A 9,985-nucleotide genomic window follows, 5' to 3' on the forward strand; every position below is an offset into this window, starting at 1 on the left:
CTTTTTTGTTTGTTTGTTTGTTTTTCGGTACCGGGAATTGAACTCATGATCTTGCGCTTGCCAGGCAGGTGCTGTGCCACTGAGCTAAATCCCCAGCCCCTCAAGTTTCACTCTTTTGCATGTGCATATCCAGTTTTCCTACCATCCTTTGTGGAAAAGACTGTCCTTTCCCTCATTTAATGATTTTGCCGTCTTTGTAGAACGATCACATCCAAGAGACTTTATTCTGGGATTTCTATTCTATTCCATTGACCTATATATGTCTGTCTTTACAATAGTATCACCATTTCTGTTACAGTAGGCTTATGCTAAACTTTTAAACGTGTCAGACCTCACATAACTTTCGTCTTCAAAATTATTTTGATAAAAGTGTCTTTTCAAAATTTTATTTTTGTAAGATATTTCCTTTGGCATAAACTGACAAATATTTTCTTTTGGAACTTTAAGAATGTAATTTAGTGGTCTTCTGGCTTCCACTGTTTTTGTTGAGAAGCTACCTGTTATTTGTACCATTGTTTCTTTGAAGGTAAATGGGATTTTTTTGTTTGTCTTGTGATACTGGGATTGAACCCAAGGCCTTTGCACTGAGCTACATCCATAGCCCTGTTTAAAGACAGGATCTTATTAAGCACCCAGGCTGAGTTCTAATTTGTGATTCGCCTGCTTCAGCCTTCCAGAGAGCTGGAGCCCACCTATGTTTTGTTTTGTTTTAAGCTGATTTCTTCCAATATGTTTACTAGTGTTGCTAGGATATGGTGAGGCAGGGTCTTTTTCTTTTATTGTGCAAGGGGGGCATGGTTTTATTTGTACCTATCCAACCTGCTTTTGATGACTTTTTTTTGAAACAAGGTCTTGCTGTGTAGTTCAGGCTGGCCTTGAGTTCGCTATGTATACCAGGCTGGACTCAAATTTGCAGTGATCCTCTTGCCTCAACCTCCCCGAATGCTGGGATTATAGGACTGTGTCACCATGCTCTCACTGACATTCTTTAATCTGTGGGTTAAATAGCTTTTATCAGTTTTGGAGAATTCTCAGCCACTGTCTCTTTGAACATTGCTTCTGTCCAGTATTTTCCCTTCTCTCCTGAGACTCCAATTGTATCTATGCTAAATATTTGGTCATGCAGCCATGTTTCCTGCTTTCTTTTGTTTTTCATTCTTTTTTATATCTGCTTCAGTTGGGGAATTTTCTACTGATTTGTATTCCAGTTTACTAATCTTATTTTCTACTGTATCCAATGTGCTGCTAAACCCATACAATGGCTGGATCCTTTTCTGGTTTTGGAGTCAGGGTAATGCTAGCTTCCAGGACTGACTTTGGAGTATTCCTTCCCTTTCAGTTTCATTGAAGACTTTCAGGAGTATTGGAATTACATCTTCTCTAAAGTTCTTGTAGAAATCCATGATAAATCATTGGGACCTGGGCTTTTCTTAGTTGGTAAGTTTTTACTAGTGCTTCAATTTTATTAACTGTTATTGGATTATTCAGAGTTTTTATATCTTTTTGGTTCAGTTTTGGTATAGATATGTATCTAGGAATCTATCCATTTCTTGTAAATTCTCCAATTTATTGGAGTACAAGTTTTCAAAGCAGTTGCTAATAATTTTCTGAATTTCAATGGTGTCTATTGTGGTTTTGCCTTTCTAATTTCTAATTGCATTGATTTGAGACTTTTTTTCCTTTTTTGGTGAGATTAGCTAAAGATTTATCTGTTTGGTTTATTCTTTTGAAAAATTTGTTCTTTAATTCACTGATTCTTTGTATATTTTTAGTCTCAATTTCATTAATTTCTGCTCTGATTTTTGTTTGCTTTGTTTTTTTGGTACCAGGAATTGAGCTCATGACCTCAAGCTTGCCAGGCAAGTGGTTATGCCACTGAGCTACATCCCCAGCCCTCTGCTCTGATTTTTATAATTTCCTTCCTTGTACTAGCTTTGGATTTGGATAGTTCTTGTTTTTCTAGGACTTTGAGGTACATCATTAGGTTATTTATTTGGGCTCAGTATGTTTTTCTGGTGTGGGCATTTACAGCTATAAGCTTCCATCTTAGGATTGCTTTCATTGTGTACCTTAGGTTCTGGTATGTTTTACTGGCACTATCATTTGATTCTAGGAACTGTCCAGTTTCTTCCTTAATTTCTTCTGTGACCTGTTGATTAAGAGTATATTGTTTAATTTCTGTATGTTAGCACAGTTTCTGTGGGTTCTTTTGGCATTGATTATTAGTTTCATTGCACTATGATATGATAATATACATGGTATAATTCTACTTCTTTTGCATTTACTTAAACATGCTTTATTGGCTAGTATGTGGTCTATTTTGGTGAAAGTTCCATGTGCTATGAGAAGAATGTATTTTCTTTTGTTGAGTGGAACACTCTGTAGATATCTACCAAGTCCCTTTATTCAAAAGTGTGGTTCAACTTTGACATTTCTTTTATTTTTATCCTTTTCTTTTCTTTTTTTCTCCTCTTTCCTTCCTTCCTGCCTTCTCCCTTTTTCTTTTTTTCTTTCTTTTTCTTTCTTTCTTTCTTTCTTTCTTTCTTTCCTTTCTTTCTTTCTTTCTTTCTTTTTCTTTCTTTCTTTTCTTTCTTTCTTTCTTTCTTTCTTTCTTTCTTTCTTTCATTCTTTCTTTCTTTCCTTCTTTCTGTAGTTCATCTATCTACTTCTGACAATATTGAGATTTCCCACTATAATTGTGTTGATGTTTATCTGACTTTTTCTGTTCACCAGTATGGTTTTTTAAAATGGTAAGACCATAACACTGGGACCAGTGGACTCATCCCTTACTTTTCTATTGTAAATTGATACTTTAGCATAATTGTAGTGGGCTGTGCACCTCAGTACATTTCCCTGAGGGATACAGGAAGCAATCCATATATTTACTCACTTGGTATGATGAACAACAAAGTGTGTGCATGTGTGCAAAAGTGGCAAAACAGATGGATTATTACCCATGTTATGCTCAATCAAACTGCTTTTGCGTATGTTTGCATCAGGAGGATCCAATAGACCCACACCACTCCAGGATTTATTTTAAAAAGTTTTTTCTTTTGATTTTTCTGGTAGAAGTAGCCCAATTCAGTACTATGGCACATGCAAAACCAGTTTTGCAAGTTTTGGAGGAGGTCAAAAGTGAATTATCAGATTACATGAATGGATGAGGCAGACAATCTATTATGGTAAAATACATGCTTTCATAACAGAAGAACGGCTGGATGGCTGGATGATGATAATAACAGGTATGGCTGGATGATGATGATGATGGTGATTTTGACATTGGCCATGTGAACCAATGTTCTGTGACAGTGAAATGGAGCGAGAATCAACTGATACAGAGACAGGGAATGCAAACCTCCTTGACTCAGATGATGAAGAAAACAGCAATATGAGTGCATATCTGACCAGTCAAAATGTTGCAAAATGGCCACACAACCAAAGGGAATGACCTAATGTTAGAACGAGGTCCAAAATGCCAGCACTGCCATTTAATGTTGGAAACTGTGGGTTGTTTTTTTTTTTTTTTTTTTTTTTTTTTGTCATTTTGAGACAGGGTCTCACTATACAGTTTAGGCTGGTCTTGAACTCACTTTGTAGTCCAGACTGGCCTTAAAACTCACAATGATCATCCTGCCTCAGCCTCCTGAGTGATGGGATTACAGGCATGCACCACCGTGCCCAGCTCTTCACTGTTGGAAATTGTAACAGATGAAATACTACAAGATGCTGTGAAATACACAAAGGCTGAAATGCAAGTAAAACATTCTATGTGCACCAATAGCCATGTTAAAAATTGTATCTATTATGACACCTCATTAGATGAACTGAAAGCGTCCATGGGTCTGTTGTACTTAGCAGGGCTTTCTCATGGTGATCACAGGAATATAAGAGAGTTATGGAAAAGTGATGGGTCAAAATGTGGCATAAAAATTTATGCCCTTGTAGATGTGAAGACTTACAATGCTTTCAATATAGAAATTTATCCTGGAACTCAGCCATCAGGTCCTTATTCATATAATAGTAAATCAAATGCTGTTGTGAACAGACTTGCTGCTCCCATCTCCTAATGGAATATGACATTTGACAATTGGTTTGCCAGTTTCCGATCTGTGTTGCCTTTACTAACAGCACAAGTTGACCAGTGCAGGAACTGTGCACAGGAACAGAGGAGAAATTCCAAAGAAAACGTTGCAATTTCAAAACAGTTGTATAGTACAGTCTTTGGATTTGAGAAAGATATAACACTGGCCTCATATATGGCAAAGAAAAACAAACTGGTTCTGCTGATGTCAACACTTCACACGATGGGGAAATATTGGTGGGAAACCTTGCCTGAATGGAAGCCTGAGATGGAACGTTTCTGCAACAAAACCAAAGGTGGAGTAGATGTTGTTGAAGAGTTATGCAGCAACTATGATGTCACTTGAAACACAAAGCAGTGGCCAGTGGTTGTGTTTTACTCGACGCTAAACATATGTGGTGTAAATAGTTTGGTAGTTCAAAAGAAAGTAAGTGCAAAATATCATGAAGAAGTTTTCTTAGAGGATTGGGACTAGAGCTCAAAAGAGATCATTTACAGCAGAAGAAAAACAAAACGTTTTTGCCCAGGGAACTATGCGAAAAAATTGTGCAGCGCACTGGAGCTGATAGGTGAACAGGCAGGTGCAGCATCGCAAAGACCTACTATGACAACAGGAGAACAAAAAGATGTCAGCTGCGCCCTACAAGAAAGGTCGTGAAAACGAAACATACGTGCTATCAGGGCAAGCGATACTTGTGTATGGAACAAGCAGTCATGTGTGAAGACTGCCTTGGGGGTGACAGTTAAAGCTTATTTCTGTGGTAGACCTTTGTTCATGTTCACATTGTAGTTCACTAGGTTTTTATTTTTGATGTTATCTTTTAGGTTTTATGAGCAGGTAAACTGCTGATGTGAAAATGTTGGTGTCTATTCTAAGCACTCATTACAACTTGGTATTTTATTTTATTGATGTATTATTTCTCTGCTCCGTGCATGTTGTACAATATAGTAGGAAACTCCTGACCAAACAGGAAGGGAAGAGAGGTGACAAGACTGCCACATAGGAAAGGGAAGCTAAGCACATGTGTTGTCAGTGTAAGCAAGATGTGCACATGGAACATGCAGTTGTCATGTGTGAAGATGACCTTGAGTGTGACAATTGGAGTAAAGCTTATTTTTGTTGTAGTGTTCTATTGGTATTTTTGTTTGTTTTGGTTTTTTTTTGGTACCAGGAATTGAACTCAGGACCTTGTGATTTCCAGGCAGGCATTGTGCTGTTGAGCTATATCCCTGACCCTCTATTGATATTTTCATTGTAGTTCATTAGGAATTTATTTCTGATACTGTCTCTGGTTTTGTCAGCAAGTACACAGCTGATGTGAAAATGTTAATGATTATTCTAAATGCACAACACATATTAAGAATACTTTCTTTTATTGATATTTTATGTTTCTGTTAACTACACACCGTATAATATAATAAGAACCTCCTGACAAAATAGCAAGACCACTGAGATGTCAAGTATGTCCTACAAAATGGCCAGGAAACCAATACATATATGCTGTCAGTGTAAGTGATACATGTGTATGGAATGCTAGTGTCATGTGTACAGACTTCCTTAGGTGTAATTGAAGTTGAGATTTTTTTTTTGTAAAGTCCTATTGGTATTTTCATTGTAGTTCATGTAAGAATTAATTTGTGCTGTTACTTTTTAGACTTTGTACACTAAAACCAGTCAATGTTGAAAATTTTGATGCTTTTTTATAAACAATAAATATTAAAAATTCAACACTTTATTTCTGTGAGTTTTTCCTGTCAAGTATTCATTGTTTAATATAATCAAACTCAAAAAATTAAAATTGATAATTCATCAGCAGAAGCAGTCTAGAGAATAAACATGGACCTTCTGCACATTTTTTTGTGCCTAAAGCAGGTCACACTGGCCTCGCAACCACAGGATCCCAGTCAGGTAGCCCGGTGCCCGGCATAGTAAATTATTATTTTATGTCCCCTGCTCCCCAGTAGTTCCCCCTTTTTGTTTTTGTAATTTCAAGAATTGAAACAGTGTGAACTGAGGTTGAAGAATATCTGAGAGCTATGTGGTTTGGCTCCCTCTGCAGCAGACCAAGAATAGAAACAAAAGACATAGATTTGTTCATATAAACAAACAGTATAAAATCCAAAATGAGTCTTAAGGTGCGTCCATGGGTTGAGTTGATCCAAGTTGTTCCAATCTTGGATTTTTCATCAAAGTTTTGGATTTGTTGAGACATAGACAATACTCTCTTCTGTAAGGCTTCTAGATCCAAAGTTATGTTGCTGTGCATAGCAATATATATATTTAAAATGTTCCCAAGGATGAGTGGATTGGTTCTAAGGAAGAGGAGTTATACAATACCAAGTGATGTTAAAATGACACTGAAGGCCTTGCTGTAGCTGCAGGCTCTCTTATTTGATCTCCCATGCACGTAACAGTACTTTCTAAGACATTAATCTGTGACTGCACTTTTCCATCAATAGAGTGCTGTATAATCCAAGCTTTATCTGATGTTTTGGTCCAGTTGTCTACAAAATGAGCAGTCTCTATAGAGTGAGGAAGAACCAGAGGACATGGCAACCCTTGAGATGAACAATACCAAAGAGACAACTCCAGCAATAATTAAATCCAACATACTTTTTGTTCTGTGTATAAGATGGTTAATTAGAAATTGTGACAAATGAAAAGCAGGAGTGCTGGCCCATGGTTCCATAAGATTCATGGGCATCCAGGCCCTGGACGTACACCCTATGACTAGTAAAGTCTTATTTACTAAGGCTCCACTTGATGCACAAAGGCTCAGTGTACATTCTCTACACGTAAAGGAGGTAACATTCCACTCAACAGTCCCATATAAGAAAACATAAGGATTGTATGTACATATGGAAACTGTGTGGTTTTATGTCGTTCTATTCAGGGTGTCAGGTCCCGAGAATGAGGTGCCCATGGGTGAATAAGAAAAGTAAGAGAAGCAAGAAAAACAAGAGACTAAATTCTGGAATCAGGGGACTTACAGCCTCTTGGACTGGAGCCTCGAATACAATTTCAGTCACCTTTTATTGAGCGAGAACCAAGGGAAGAGCTAGTACAAATAGGCGGATACCAAAAGTTCTAGCAAGGATAATTAAAAGATTACCCTTCCCCACATGTGATCCAAGACAGGCCTGTAGTCCCAGCACTCAGGAGGCTGAGACAGGAGGATTGTAAACTCAATGTTAATCCAGGCTGTGTAATGAAGCCTTGTCTTAAGAAACTCTAACAAACAAATCATAGTGTCCACAATGCATTCTAATCAAAGAATGTCCTTCTTCACAGTTTTACCTCTTCAGATTTGGATACTAGAAGTTTTTGCAGCAAATTTGGTTAAATACCCTTTCCATTGTTGACCTGTATAATAGGGAAGAGCTAATTTCCAGATTTTTTGAAGGGGTCCAGGCTTGCCATTAATGATGGCCTATGGCAATGGGGGGCTGAAGCCAGATCCATGTCATGCTACCTGCCCCTCAGTGTCAGAATCCAAAATGGAGATATTCCTTCCATGGTAATTGGTATACCAACACCAATAGGCCATATGCCAAGCTGAAGTGTCTCCTCCAGTCATCCTCAAAAAGGCTTGCACCGTGGGCCTGGTGGCAGCAGACTCCCCCATGGGCTTGCAGACTCCATGGTTATATGTTCTGGGATAGCATCCAATGTGGCGTTCCATTGTCTGTTAATACACAAACATACCCACGCCCCTCTGTTATTAACTATACTGGCCCATTTCGCTTTCCCATTTGGATGTTTTTCCACAGGACTTGTACCCTGGGTGTGCTTGTCAATTTGTCCTCTTGCCAATGAAGTTCTGGTGGAGCATATTTACTTTCTGCAAGCCAGCTTTAAAAATTTAAGGTAAAGATGGCAAGATGTAGTTGTGCCTGTGAAAGTAACACTACCCCCCATTTTGTTTCTGTAATTGTGCTTTTAAGGAAAGGTATGCATGCTCCACTATGACTTGGCCCTGAGGACTATGTAGAATATCTGTAAGAGGTCTAATATGCCAGAGTTGAAAAAAGGAGGACAGAGCTTTGCTGATATATGGCAGTCCATTGTCAGGGTTGATTGTACAGGGACTCCCATAGCAGCAAAAGCAGATAAGCAGTGTTGAACACGACCTACCTTTTTGCTCCAGTTGCAGGTGGCATGGATCATATGAGAATAAGTGTCTACAGAAACATGAACATGTTGTTACTGCCCAAAGAATGGGAGATAACATCCATTTGCCAAATTTCATTCTGTTGAAGGCCTTGGGGGGTTGCATCATTCAGTGGGACTGGGGCAAGGGATGCATTAACAAGTAGGACAGGACAAGACAATTTTTCCAGCTTGTAAGTGAGATAATTGAAATTCTTTGGTTAGAGCTTTACTATTTTGATGATAGTATGAATGAAATCATTTGGCCAGATCAAAGAGAGTAATGTAAGCCACCAATGAATCAGACCATTGGTTATCATAGGCTAAAGGTCCCAGTAAATTTGAGTGGGACCTAATATGTCCAATGTAAAATGGAGTGGAATAGTTTTGAATTTCCCACTGTAATCTGAGGAATATATTAAATAAAGGAGGGTCTAATGTTGCTTTTAATGTAGCACTTTCTAGCTGTTGGGTAAGAAACACTGCATAAGATGAATCACTAATGATATCTATAGGGATCAGTTTATTAAGTTTTATGATGTACAGAATGGCAGTACTTTCAGATCTTTGAGCTGGTAGCCCTGGTATCAAAAGGACATGTTGAAAGTTCTTGCTCCCAAGAGCTGCTTTCCCCTTAGAGGAATCATGTGTAAAATAAGTTGGTGAATCAGAAATAGGCTCTAACCAGGTAACTTAAGGAATTATATATGGATGTTTTAGAAGAAATTGGAAGATGACATCATTAGGAAAGTGTCCTATAAAACCATCAGAAGCAGTTTGCCAATAAACAGGTTGCTCTAACAAAATTAACTATTGGGATGACTCCAAGGGCAATATAATCTGAGTGGGGTCAATACCAGACAACTGATTACACTGAGTTTGTCTGGCTATTACTATTTTTGTCATTTGTTCAGTATATAACTGTAAGTTTTTATTTGATTAGGACAGTACAACCATTCAATGAGAAATAATTGCAAATTATAAAACTGTCGTAAAAGCCTGGTAGGGGGTTAGGGGATATCTAAAACATATGACACAAGAGGTTGATGATCATTGACTTGATATTCTTGTCATTCCTGTAACATTTCTTACACCAATTGTAATTCCTGCTGTGCTTTGGGAGTTAATTGTCATGGTGAATCTAAGGTGTTTCAGTTGGTATGTAGCAATACCTAACTTAGGCCAAATCAGGGTAATGTCCTCCAATAAGCTCTGAAAATCATTCAAGCTTAGCAAACGATCTTATCTTATTTTTAGCTTTTGGAGTCTTACCACCCATTCTGTAAGTAGGGCCCCTAAATATAGACAAGGGCTGGAGGTCTGTACCATAACAGGAGCTATGCAGAGGCCATGCCTCTAAAGATTCTTCTTGACTGTAGCAAACAAAGCATGTAGCTGTGCCTTTATGCTGTAGACAACAATCTGTCTTCCCTATGATGGATAATATAAGCCCGAGGATATTTCTGTTGAGTAGGTGGTAAAGGCTCAACTTACAAAATGCTGGCATAGTGTGGGACTGTTCATCATCCCCTGAGGCAAAACTGTCCACTGATATCTACCAATGGGTTCCTTAAAATTGATACTAGGTACAGAGAAAGCTAAATGTTGATGATTAGAGGGATGTAGAGGGATGGTGAAAAAGCAGCCTTTTAGATCAATAATAATCAGTGGCAATTTTTGGGAGATAACTACAGGGGATGGGAGGCCAGGCTGCAAGGCTCCCATCAGCTGTAAGCAGGCATTTACCACTCTTA

Source organism: Chinchilla lanigera, unplaced genomic scaffold, assembly GCF_000276665.1.
Source record: "Chinchilla lanigera isolate Chin_1 unplaced genomic scaffold, ChiLan1.0 scaffold00188, whole genome shotgun sequence".
Classification (NCBI taxonomy): Eukaryota; Metazoa; Chordata; class Mammalia; order Rodentia; family Chinchillidae; genus Chinchilla; species Chinchilla lanigera.